Source organism: Thunnus thynnus, chromosome 11 (genome assembly GCF_963924715.1).
Source record: "Thunnus thynnus chromosome 11, fThuThy2.1, whole genome shotgun sequence".
Taxonomy (NCBI): Eukaryota; Metazoa; Chordata; class Actinopteri; order Scombriformes; family Scombridae; genus Thunnus; species Thunnus thynnus.
This window is the reverse complement of record NC_089527.1, coordinates 33,944,586-33,956,863: the sequence shown is the minus strand read 5'-3', so window position 1 is coordinate 33,956,863 and position 12,278 is coordinate 33,944,586. Positions and strand designations below refer to the sequence as shown.

At 38.6% G+C, this 12,278-nt stretch overlaps 1 protein-coding gene across 1 annotated transcript in view; it reads right to left on the bottom strand.

Annotated features, from left to right (window-relative positions):
- The window catches only part of enox1 (ecto-NOX disulfide-thiol exchanger 1), a 248,150-nt gene that overhangs the window by 156,199 nt on the left and 79,673 nt on the right, over window positions 1-12,278 (bottom strand). The window contains exon 2 of the mRNA XM_067604589.1: window positions 11,482-11,514. The gene's annotated coding sequence lies outside the window, so the exon portion shown is untranslated. The remainder of the gene's footprint in view (window positions 1-11,481; window positions 11,515-12,278) is intronic.

The following is a 12,278-nucleotide window of genomic DNA, read 5'->3' as shown; positions in this document are numbered from 1 at the left end:
TAGTACTAGGTAGTTAGTTTAGAAATGGCTCCAAACATGAATAACAGCAATCACAATTTCATCTCTCTGAGAGCATTTCCTGTACAGCAGACACCATTGACCATGTGCAGGAACACGATTCCATTAACAATGCTTCGCTAGCTTGTTGTACTACATATCACAACCCCTTGACTTTGTACAGACGTTCTTTGAGAACTGTATAATGTGCACTATATATTAATTGCTATGTACCACAAACACCAAGGTAAATTCTTTGTATGTGCAAACATACTTGGAAATTAACCTGATTCTGATCAATGCATATACACTCATACATATTTATTTAACCCATATGCAGTGTCATACATAACCACAAAGCTACAAAACAAATCCCCCACATACATTACAACAGGGTGGTGTCTCACTGAAGAAAAAGCGTCATTCATTCAGTTGGTCTTCATAAAGATGGAAGTACAGGAACATTCACTCACAGGCCTTCAGGAGATGTGTCTCTGGTGATTTTTTTAATGAAAGCACTGTTGGGTAGAGGCATTTATTCAAAGAGCAGGCAGCAACTTCATCTCATCTGATTCACACCAGCAGTTAAAGATCAGCCAGATGCCTTTGGGGGAGGGGAGAGGAGAGGGTACGAGAGAGAGAGAAAGAAGGAAGGAGAGAGAGAGAGAGAGATCAGAGAAAGCATTGAATCGAGAGGCGATAAGGCTTTTGTGCATAGAAAGCCCCCTTTCCTTCCTCCTACATGCAGATAGATTCTCTGCCAGCTGCTCTTGCATGACACTATTGTCACATTCTGTATCTATTCACACCTCAGCTGAGCCAATTTGTCAATTGGAATACATGTGCAGAGAGGTTTATTGTGACTTGATTAAAGAGATCGGAGGTGGAAAGGCATCATTTTATTAAAGGAAAAAGAAATCCTTCCAGATCAGCTTTCTGTGTGAATAACAACCTCATATTCATATAACACATGTCTGTGTCAAAGCTGAAAATGTCTGTGAATGTAATTCCTTGTCACTGAGCATCATTTACTGGTTTATCATTGTGTTAAAGACTCATTCTCCTGTTTATTTCACCTGAGGTGCCACCAGTGATTCCTGCAAGGATCAGACTACAGGATATAAAGCCAATAAGGCCCAATGTAATAGACATGGGGCATCAGGAGCAAATATGAGAACACAACAGTTTGTCAATTCATGCCATGCAGTGTGTCATAGCAGAAAATGACCTGTCTCTAAGACAGTGATGCAACCATTAATTCCATTAACTACATTTTATGTTATGTTTTGAAACATCAAAACAGAAGATATAAGCAATAAACATAATCATAATCATAGTTTAAAAACCCTGTTAAATATGCAACATGTCCAAATTACACAACAAAATATGTGCACTGTAGAACAACACAATAATGCGTTTTCTGATCTGATGCCCCTATCAGCAAGACTACATAATTTGTCTGAGCCTTTCACAACTGTTACACATCACTGTTGAAACATAAATCCATTTGGGTTTATAGAAATAGAGTGTTTGGGTTAAAATAAGTACTCTGTTAAGGTAAGGTGACCTTCATTGTCGTGCTTACAACAATAACCACATGGTTAAGGTTGGGGGGTGATTGTGGTCATGGTGCCTAAAAACTAATGGTGACTCATGGTTGGAAAAAGGAAAAAAACAGTGATCTCTTGTGTTAAAGTCTGATGTTTTGTTGATCCATCCATCCATCCCGAACTCCTCCCACCACAGACTTTGTTGCTCTATGATAACATCACTTGATTCTCCTGTAGGGCGCCTGTCACTTGAACGTAAATATATGTTGTTTTGGGGCACTTGCATAACGGACTGATCCTGTAGCTTTTCTTCAGATGACAGCCTCTAAATATGCAGTTATGCCACAGCTAATGACTTGAAAACTCACGCTTGCTGGTTGTCATAGCAATGCAACAATGCTTTACAGCTCAGGAAAGTTTTCCAGGTGAGCAGCAGTCAGAAATAGCAACTCTCAGAGCAAGTGGAAGAGCAAGGACACCTGAAAAGGCCCCGACAGAAAGAGTAGCATGACAGATGTTTCCTTGTCTCACCCACTTTGGCAAATTTTACAACATGCTATGAGATGGTATGTTTGTGGACATCAAGCCTGACTCTGGATGTCTGTCTCTGGCGTCTCCTATCCAATAATATAGAATCGATGATCTCAAAAGATTTACACTATATTGTCAAAGGTATGAGGACACACATATCCTTATAGTTGATCTGTTTTTCCTGGTTTGGTCTGGACCCCTTAGCTCCATTGAAGGGAAATCTTAATGTAAATGTACAATAATATTTTAAACAACAGTATTCTTCCAACTTCGTGTTCAACAGTTTGTCCCATTCTTGTTTCAACGTGACAAAGTCTCCGTTCACAAAGCCAGCTCCATAAGGAAATGCTTTTCCCTCTTTGGTTTGGAAGAACTTGATTGGCCTGCACAGAGTCCTGACCTCAACGCCATCCAACACCTTTAGGTTGAACTGGAGCACTGACCGTGAGCCAGAACTTATCACCTAACATCTGTGTTGGACCTCACTAATGCTCTTATGGCTGAATGGGAGGAAATCCCTGCAGCCAGGTTCCAACATCTGGTGGAGAGGCTGAAACCAGAGTGGAGGCTGTTATAGCAGCAGATTAATGAACAGGGGTTTGAAATGAGACAAAGTGGTCGTATTTTGGTCGTAAACTTGCTGTTGCCGATACAAGTGCTAGAACAGCAAAACACTCAAATGAGTTATATTGTCATTTAGATATAAAACATGTCAGTGTTGATTGTGCTGCAGTTTAAACGTGAAAAGTAACAGATTGCAGAGGTGTGATCTTTCAATATATTGTACTTTAATGTACTATTGTATTAGGCAACAAGTCTGGCAGTAAGCAGTGACATAAATAAAAAGCAGACCTTTAGTGTCTTGGCTATAAAAGACATTTTTCTTAAGGCAAAACACATGTAAAGGAGTCCCTGACAGTTTGCTAACATGCTTGATGTTCTTCTGCATGACCACATTCATGGATCTGACACTGTTGTCTCTGCCAGCTTCCATAAAGTATTAACCTGCTGGAGGACAGATTTAAACACCAGACCTCCCAAACCAGGGAAAACACAAGTCTGTCTGTAGATCAAATGTGTGTGAGAAAATGTGTTCAGAGGAGGAATTCATTTATGTTCAAATACATGTATTCTTTTACAAGCAGGTGAGAGGTAGAGAGAGAGAGAGAGAGAGTGATGTATTATGAAACAGCAGCAGAAATCTCAGTGTGTTGTGGACGTTCAGACCACAGAGGACAACTCAAGGTTGAACCACACAGTGGTAAATTATTCACCAGCAAGGAAGGAAAAAACACATGCACCTCTAACACATATTTCTCCCCTCACTCAGCAGTAGGTATACATGCACAACCTTGTCTCCTTGAAACTATGTTCAAATACTACTGCTTTGCAAAATCATATCTTTTTCAAGGATTTTAGTTAGAAACGTAATGTCACCTTGATGATTTTTTTTTTCAATCAACATACATTAATAAGGAAACATTTGATAATCAACATAATAAATTGTTGATACGTTTTAGAAAAAAACGACAAAGTATTTCAGTTGTTTTCCTACAAAACCCTCTTACAATACAATATTTGCATATTTGCATGAAGAAACTAAAGCCTGATTTTAAAGAAATGTATGGTTCTGTTTAGGCACCCACAGCTCTAGGTAGGGAAAGCAAAAGTCAAATCGAAAGTGGCTTGAGGCAGGAGTTATGTGATGTATTTATTAATTAAAACTACAGTCTTTCTCTATCATTAACCAAAGTGGTTGTGTTGCCTAACCCTAACCACACAGGATGTGTACCCAGGTCCCCAGCATCAAAGTCTTGCACTTTTCAAGACCACCTCTCTTTGGATCATGTACACCACAGAAATGTAGCATGTCCAGTAGACTAAAAACATTGCAGGGGAACATCCAAGCAGAATTAAGAAAATAAATTCAAAGAAGGCCTCATTAACACACTGCCCATTAATTTGCGTATTCACACAGGACCAGTGTGATGTGTGACCATGTGCTTTGTAAAAATCAGAGGTCATCTGTATTTTTAATCCAAACCTTCTGTACTACCAGACAGACACAGGACAATTCTGCAAAACCTCAGATTACACTCAATGCCAGCCTTTTTAATATGATTGTATTTGTCAATATCCACACATGACAGTGCATTGATATTAAGGTTAGGGAAAGATTGTGGTTATGGCAAATAAACTATGGTTATGGTATGGCTAAGGTATATTTAGGCATATAGGTATTAGCCACTAAAACACTTAAGGTTAATTGTAACAATTGCGGTTAAGGTTTAAAAGGCTAACAATAGTTGCTAGACATGCTATATGCAAATCCACCACCTTGACCTATATATACTTTACACCTCACTAAAGAAAGTGCTAACTGAAAGTTCTAACTATATTTTACCAAACATCGGGCTTAACAGATAAGATTAGTCCCTGACAATCAGCTTCTCAGTAATCCTTTGATTTTCACTTTTTTTTTCTTTTTTAATTTGTTTTTTACTCAGCATGGAGACCTGTACAGACAATTGACAACTTCAAATCAGTACATCGAAGTGAAACACTGACTTTAGCCAAATTCACACAGAATTAGTGTTTTTAGCAGAAGGTAGACAGTAAAATATTTGTCCTGATGCCTGTTTTAACCACTGTCAAATTATAGAAGGTGGTTCATAATAGACAAGGAAATTCTGCTAGAAAACAATGTACCTCATCACCAGTGGACCTTCAGCATAAACTTCCAAGATAAACCTTCAAAATACAAGGTGTCTGTCCAGACAGGTCTCAAATATTGAGGACCGCAAGTGTGCCAAAAAACAGTAAGTTGATGGTAGGAACTGTAATTATAGCAGGGAAAGAGGACAGACAGGTTTAAAATCATTGATGGGCACATCCAACATGTACCCAACTTCCTCCAAAAGCACAACACACACAAAAAAATCACATCAGTGTCCCCAAGTAAACCTGTACCAATGCCAGCAGAGTTTTAGTACACAGTAGGGTTTGACCATGTTCAATCATTGTTGGATTAAAGCTGTGAGAGTTTGGAGTTTTTTTTGTTTTATTTTGTTTTTTCTGCCAACATTACTTGGGAAAACATTAAAAGGCCAATATGTGATTTTTCACAAAAACACCAATAAGTGCTGTAAGTACCCCAAATATGAGTGTACACATCATACACATTACAATACAATCGACTTAAACATGTTTTGTTATTAATCTGGTTACTCAGAAAATGTAATGAATTACTGTTTTGTTTTTTTTTGTTTTTTTACCATGGGGAGTGTTTTACTGCTTACACAAAGCTTTCAACAGACAATCATGTTCTTTGCATCCAGAATCAGAGATATATTCAAAGAGACTGGACACAGGTGCTGAAACACAACTGACAGATTTCATCAGCAATGTATCTATTAATTTATGTTTTCATATTATTATCATTGTTATTGTTATTATTAGTAGTAGTGGTGTTGTTTTTCATATTAAAATAAAACTGCCAGTGTGTGGGCATACCTCCTTAGGACAAAAACAAAAGCATGTTGACAGAGCATTACTGGGATTAGTAACTGTATTAGATAAATTGGTGGGCCAATTTTATTGGCCAATTTAATTTACTTGTAGATAAATCAATATCTACATTTATAACAGCAGACAGATTTGGTCTTAAATTTCTGACTTTATCAGGCTGCCAAAATCAGACAGCCCAAAATCGCACACAGGGGGCCTTTATTCCCAGTATTGCTATTGCATACAGAAGTTTGAACTTCCACCACAGCGCACTGTGACTCCCCTGTTGGAAACACACTAGTGACACTGAGTGACAGTAAGACTGACAATGGAGACATAAAATCAACATGGAATTTCAACTTGATTAACTATAATGCATTGCATATGAATTAACAAAACTAACAGCCATGCTAGCTCTCTGAGGCCGGAGCCAAATTTTAACATCAGTATGCAATGCTAATGTGTTGATGTTTACCATAATCTTAGTTTAGCACTTTAGCACGCTAACGTGTATATTAGTAGGAAATACAAAGTACAGCGGAGAATGATGGGAATGTCATTAGTTGTGCAGGTATTTGGTCATAAACCAAAGTATTGTGCAAATTAGAATTTGGCCAGATGATAGTGGTACAGTATGAAAAGAGAATGACCAAAGTTATTAAAATACATCCTCTGAGGAACATGTGTGTCTGTATTCAATTTCATGGCAGTCCATACAGTATTTGTTGAGCTATTCCAGTCTAGACCACAGTGGTGGACTAACTGACCAACCAACCAACCATCCATATTGTGTGGATAGAAACATGGTCAATCCTTTTTTTATGAAATCTGTACATTCTCACAGTGTGCAGGTCTGACTAATAGCGACAATGAACAGTAACTCCCCTTTCATGACTGCTGCAGTGCTGACACATACGAGGTCCCTTAACTTTCCATTTTAATAAGCCCACAGCAAAATGAAGCATAGATCTGTTTTTTTCTCAGGATTTATAGAGGGCAGGAGGTAGGAGGAGATGTCAGATTTTCCCACAGCTGGATGGCAGGCAGTGGCTGGTCTAGACATGAAATCACCAACCACGGGATGAGACACACAGAGAGAGACTGGAGGTGAATGTTCCGTGGTACACAAGGTTTTATAAGTAAAGCAGCAGATGCGCATTTTTTCTTCATGCTTCCCTGAGAGGTGAAAGACTGCAGAAATTATCAAAATCATCAACCATATAACATATAACATAATTAGTTTTCCCATTTACATTGTGTTGTGTTAGGAAATATATTTACTAACTGGATCGTGGATAATTTGAATTACCTTATCTGTAGTGATGCATAATGTTTTATAACATCCAGTCAAATTTTTGTGAGGTTTCACAATTTCACTATACATATGTTAACGTACACACCATACCAAGTTGTTTGCAGTCATTATCAGCTTGGGCTTTTATGTTTATGATCAAACTGCCTCCCGATCAGTACCTATCTACAACTATAACTATTTAATAGCAATATTGAACATGAAAATGTTAGCGAAAAAGCTTTAAACTCAAGGCTAATGTTAGCTGGTTAGCTAGCAGAACTGTTTATGTAATGTGTATGTACTCATTATGTAACACACATATAGCTGCTGTTTTTAATGACAGTATTTATATTGTATATACTGGATTTTATATAATAGATTTCAGTGCTGCAAATTAGTTTAGACAAAAACAACAATCTAGCTACTAATAATAGCAAAGAACAACAAGCTAATACTAATGTTAATAACTTGTGGGTTATAGTTAAACCACTGATAGTGGTGAAAGTTACTTTGAAGTGAAGTTCTGAAGCTGTAAGTAATTTACAAATTCATTCAAGTTAAACTGTTTCATGGGGTGAGCTGATATTGGTTATTCAAACCTCACACTGTGCTTAACAATGATTCTACATGACTTCCAGCCGCAGCTGAGCGGCTTTACCAGCTCCGCTAATACTATGTAGAGTTTTCTAGCTGGAAGGAACTAAGTAGCCCAAACAGAGAGGGGGGTCTGTGTGTAGCAGGCAGAGTTAACAATAAAAACACACAGAGAAGTGACTTTTGTTTATACACTTTATTACTAAAGCTAATTAAACATATGAAACTTATTGTGAAAATAGAATTTAATTATTTCTAAATACATCTAATCTCAAATATTTGAGTTGGCATGTGCCATGTACAGGTACCTCAAAATGTAACTTAAGCAGCAAGTACAGTGGAAACTGCTTAGTGTGATCACATCTGTCCGGGTCAAATTGATCACTACAAGTGGATGATTACTATAACCAAATTTTTTTTCTTTTTCTTTATTTCTCATGCAGATTACCATCTAATTGATATTTTTATATTTATTTCAAGAATATAGTGGAATGAAACGGGCAGCTTCGCTATTTACTGAATTTTATTGACTGTTTCAAAATAGAGTACAGCTGTTTCATATGCTTGTTTCGCTGCTGGATCTCAGCTCATTTTTGGCAGTTTGTCATAAGCCTCAAGGAGACTAAACAAAGTAGAATTACTGTGTTTTAAAAATCTTTTTCATATGTTGTCATGTATGAAAAGACCAAAAATGAACATTGTAAGCAGACTACTTGATTATTATAAGTAAATTATTTAAACAGCATTTGTATGGGTATGATTCTGTCCCAAGCTTTTTGATCCATATAAGCAGTTGATAACTGAAACTGTGATCACTATAAGCAGTTTCGACTGCAGTTACTTTTTACAAACCTGAATCACAAAGAGTAAATTTATATGAATCTACTCATCTGACTCATGTTTTACATCCTTGCTGCTATTTTCCACATGAGAACAATTTTCTTTCCTCCAGTAGAACATCCTCCCCTCTAATCATTCTGTTCCTCCATCCTGCCATAACAAGTCACCGCTGCCTTCCCCTGCCCTCTACTCCAACTGCGTTTTTCTCACTTCTCTTTCTGTTTTCCTGTCTCTCGCTCCTTTTTCTCTCTCTTTTCTCGACTTTCTCCCTACCAGTCACAGTGATGAAGTGGCCAGTGAGTAGCCGTCTCTGCCGGTAATCACCACAGTAACTCATAGCAGCGCCGCAGCGCCGGCAACGCGTCATCCATCACCGCCTCTGCTGCTGCAGGAAACTGATACATCAAGATGTAAATTCTGGCCCTACTGCTCCTTGCGCTCCTCTGCTGTCCCCTCTGAGGAGGAAAAAGGTGGAGACGATGGGGGAGGGAAGAAGAGGGGAGGAGAGGGGAAAAGACGAGAGGAGAGAAGAGGAGGGGAATGATGGGGAATGGAGGAGAAATGAAAGGTGAAGAAGAGAGAGAAGGGGAATGGGGAAATTAAAAAAGAAGAGCAAACAAGGAGATGGGGTGAAAGAGGTAAAGGGGATGAATAGAAAAAATATATGATAATGGAGGAGAAGGGTGGAGGAGAGGAAAATAATTTTAAAAATTAAATTACAGGAGACTACAGGAGAGGAGAAAAAAAGATGGTGAATAGCTAGAGAGAAGGGTAAAAGAGAGGAGGACCTGTGAGGAAAGAAGGAAGGAGGAGAAAAAGGAGAGAGAAATTGTGGGAGGGGAAAGCTAAATGTATGATGATGACGACAGTGCTAATCCATCCTAATCCAGCCTCACTGCTTTCTCTCAGCCTACAGTGATCTGCCTCTGGGTGCTACAGTGTGCACACACCTGACACACAGACACACGCACACACACACACACACACACACACACACACTTCTTTGAGGGGTTTTGTGTGTTATTGTAGTGAGTTGTGTATATTTTTTCAGGTATGTTAAAATGTAAAAAAAAAATAAAAAATTCACAGTTTGGGGTGAGTTTTCTGCTTTTTATGATTCAAGGTGTCTTTATGATACCTTTATGATGATCTGCAGAATTAATACACCTGTATCTGCTGTATAAATTCACCTGTATCTGTTGTATAAATACACCTGTACATGCACAAGCATCTTCACGTTTAGGCCATACACAGGCATACAATTAAAAATTATACTGACCCTCCTCACTCAACAACCCACTCTATTCACAGATGTCTCATCCCTTCTACTCTCACTCTTTTATGTATATTTATAAACTTTTTTGAATATTCATTAATCTTTTGCTATGTTTTATTCTATTATGTACTATTTATCCCTTCATTCCAACCATATCTGAATAATGGGGCCTCCTTGGACTGGGCTCTGGTGACTGGGGTGGTCAGGGGTTTGGGGAACTGGACTGGTTTGGGACAGCTTGGAGTCAAATAGAAAGATGCTCCTCAGAACCAGCAGAATAGAGCCCTCCTGTAGAGGTGGGGGCTGTTCTAAAGGGCATCTGTCCTCCAAATAGCCAGCCACCTCCTACAGGCCAGGTGGTAGCCTGAAGCAGGTGAAAGCAAAGAAGCAAGGAAGAGAAGAGGGGAAAAGAGCTAACAATTAAGAATAAAAAATGATAAAACAAGCAAACAAACAAAAGTTAAAAGGAAGGAAAAACAAAAATAAATACAGAAATTCTGCCCTTACCCAGCTGTCCTGACCTAACCCGCCCTCCAAGCTGCATTGTAGCTATGTTTTTCTTATTCCTTTCTTTTTCTTTCTTCCTTTGGTTATTACTGCCCCCCTTATGCTCTCTCTCCCCTCTATATCTTTCACACAAAAAACCCACCCACACAAACACACACAATAACGACAATAACAAGCCAAACATTATGCCTCTTTTGTTTGTTTGTTTTTTTGCTCTTTCATCATTCTTGTTGTTATTGTTGCTGCTGTTTTGCCTTTTCTCTCTTTTTGTTTCTGTCATTTGTTGTCTTTCATATTGGTCATTTGTATTGCACTATTAACAAATAAAAACAAGTAAGTGCCATAAAGCTAAGTTTGAGTCTGAAGTTTCAGTCCTTCAGTTCATCAACTTGTTCCACGACTGGGGAACTACAGAAGAGAAGAGTCTGGCTAGAGGGAGTGTAGACCTGAATGAGGGAGTTCAGGTAAGCAGGTGCTGTTTTAGTTGCTGTTTTGTAAGCAAGTGTCAGAGTTTTGAATTTGATGCAGGCAGCAAGTGGGAGCCAGTGGAGGGATATGAACAGTGGGGTGACATGCTGTTTTGAGCTGGTTGTAGACCAGCTGTGCCGCCGCATTCTAGATCATCTGCAGAGGTTTGAACGTAAATGCAGGGAGGCCTGCCAGTAAGGAGTTGCAGTGGTCAATGCATGATATTATGAGAGCTTGTACCAGGAGATTTGCCGCATACTCAGACAAGTAGGGTCTGATCTTCCTGATGTTGTACAGGGCAAATTGACACGAGCAAGCGATTGAGGTCGTGTGTATACCTGTATCTGTAGCATAAATACACCTGTGTCTGTAGTGCAAATACACCTGTATCTGGAGTATGAATACACCTGTATCTGGAGTATAAAGACACCTGTATCTGTAGTATAAATATACCTGTATCTGTAGAACAAATACACCTTTATCTGTAGTATAAATACAACTGTATCTGTAGTATAAATACACCTGTATCTGTAGAATAAATCACCTTTATCGGTGGTTCAAATACACCTGTTTCTGTAGTGCAATGTATATTGTGTACAAATCTGTGGTATAAATACACTGTATCTGGAGTATAAATACACCTGTATCTGTGGTATAAATACACCTGTATCTGGAGTATAAATCTGTAGTAAAACAGAGAAGCAGTATTTCATCAATCTGTAATCCACAGTCGGATGCCAAACGAACACTGATCATTAATAGCAGCTGTCATCCTGTTGATTTATATTTGTCAAGAGGAGACATCAAACCTGCTTATGAGGAGTCAATGTCATATCTATGTCCAGAGATCAAATCTCATAAGAATTTAAGAAAGGAAGGAAAAAGGATGAAGATAATGAGACAAACTTATGACTTACTGTTCCACTGCAGCAGCTCACTTCTGATGCTCCCTGTGGAAACAAAGAAAGAGAGTGCTCATCAGTCTTAAACATCTTGTGCCGAGGCTTTCATGCTGTCCTAATGAAGTAAATGTGTGTGTGTTGAGATCTCTTCAAGTTTCAGCCATGACATCATCTCAACCCTCCCAATCCCCTGAAGCAACACGCTAACTCTGTGAGCATGTGTGCTGGATTCAAGGCTGGTGGAGTCGCTAATAAACTGTTGTATGATTTACAGCATCCTGAGGGCGAGAATGCTGCCAAACTCACACATTTACACACACACACCCACACACTGAGCACCAGCTGGGTTGTGCTCACCTTTCTAAAGGGTGAGTAACAAAAACTCACAGGGAAACAAAAGCAGTAAAACTGGGTGTAAAAAGAAGCAAGAACACAGAGAGCTGATGTGATTAGAAATCTTCTGACAAAACTCTGTTCAGCCCATGGACAAATAGTGACTACCTAACTCATCTCATGGACAACAATGTGAATCAGCATCATTCAATCAGAAACAGCTTAGAATGACATCTCAGAGTATTATTTACATAAAACGTAACAATTAAATGTCCAGAGCCCAAGGTGACTTCTTCAAATGTCTTCTTTTGCATAACCAGCAGTCCAAAATCCAGAAAAACCCATCATACTTACTATAATGTAAAACAGAGAAAAGTACCAAACCTCACATTTAACAAGCTGGAACCAGAGAATGTTTTGCATGATATCGATTATCAAAACTGTTTAGTATGTAACAGTACACAAAATTCATGTTCCGG